General features: G+C 36.8%; 1 protein-coding gene across 3 annotated transcripts in view; it reads right to left on the reverse strand.

The window, feature by feature from the left end:
- GPCPD1 (glycerophosphocholine phosphodiesterase GDE1 homolog (S. cerevisiae)) overlaps positions 1-1,281 on the reverse strand; it is a 67,119-nt gene that overhangs the window by 64,739 nt on the left and 1,099 nt on the right. The window lies entirely within an intron of this gene.

Below are 1,281 nucleotides of genomic sequence, written 5' to 3' on the forward strand. Positions count from 1 at the left end.
AATTCACCTATACCCTCACGTACAAAACATGCTTCCTGAGATATGTTTCTGGTTTGGTTTTAAACATAACCTCCATTTTTTGCTTTCTGAAGGTAAGTATTAAACAGCATTCTCATCTGAGACTTTGAGTTGCATTTAACACTATTTTAACACATTTTTAAGGACTCGAATAATTTGCAAAATGAAACTGTAATTTACATTTTAAAAATACTTCAAAAATACTACCTGGCAAAGTAAGTTTTACTTTATTCTTTTTGTAAAATAAATTATTCTAACATATTCCTTTACCGGCTTGCAAGCTTAGGGAACAAAAGAGAGATTTCAACAAACAGAGGTACAATTTAGAACTAAACTGAAGTCACAGATATTTTCAGCAAAAATGTATTTTTTTCCTAGCCAAAAAGACATATTTCACTGTTTTCCTTCAAATATTTTTCAAAAAAAAAGCGGTTTCCAATTCTCTAGGCTCCAACAGCTTTGCCTCCTAAATGCGTATTAGAAAGCAATATATAAATGCCTATACTTTCCTGAGCTAACTTCTGCTTATCCTGGTGGAGGATCATTATGATCCCTCTAGTCCAACCCCAGTATACTGAGTCAATACTTTAATCAAGTGTACATAGACATGAAGAGGCTTCCCTGGTGGCTCAGAGGTTAAAGCTGTCTGTCTGCAATGCGGGAGACCTCGGTTCGACCCCTGGGTTGGGAAGATCACCTGGAGAAGGAAATGGCAACCCACTCCAGTATTCTTGCCTGGAGAATCCCATGGACAGAGGAGCCTGGTGGGCTACAGTCCACAGGGTCGCAAAGAGTCGGACACGACTGGGCACAGACATGATGGGTTTTTTATTAAGAAAGCAGTTCTGAAGACTTCATTAAGCCAGGAAACTCGTTAATCATCTTTCTACACAATGCCAGAAAACCACTCCAAAGTTTTTTTCATTTCATCTAGATATTATTTTCATATATTTATTTTTCCTGGTTAAGTTATACACAAAGATTTGATTCATCAACTTACTATTTGTACATATCAAATTTTACTCACTCTGCCACTGAAATATCCTTTGTGGTCATTATTTGAGTCGAACTTTCCTAATCTCATCTTGTCTAGAATATCAGTTCTCGCTAGTGATGTTAAGAACGGACCGAACCATGCGCAGTTTTACCTGTTTGTTTTACCTTATGTTACTTACTTTTACCCAGAACGTTAGGCGTTGGAAAAAGGACTGATAACTTGTATTTATTTCTCAGCTAAGTCACAACTGTCAGAAATGCAGCAAG

The sequence above is a fragment of the Bison bison genome, unplaced genomic scaffold, assembly GCF_000754665.1.
Source record: "Bison bison bison isolate TAMUID 2011002044 unplaced genomic scaffold, Bison_UMD1.0 scf7180017864063, whole genome shotgun sequence".
NCBI classification, from domain to species: domain Eukaryota; kingdom Metazoa; phylum Chordata; class Mammalia; order Artiodactyla; family Bovidae; genus Bison; species Bison bison.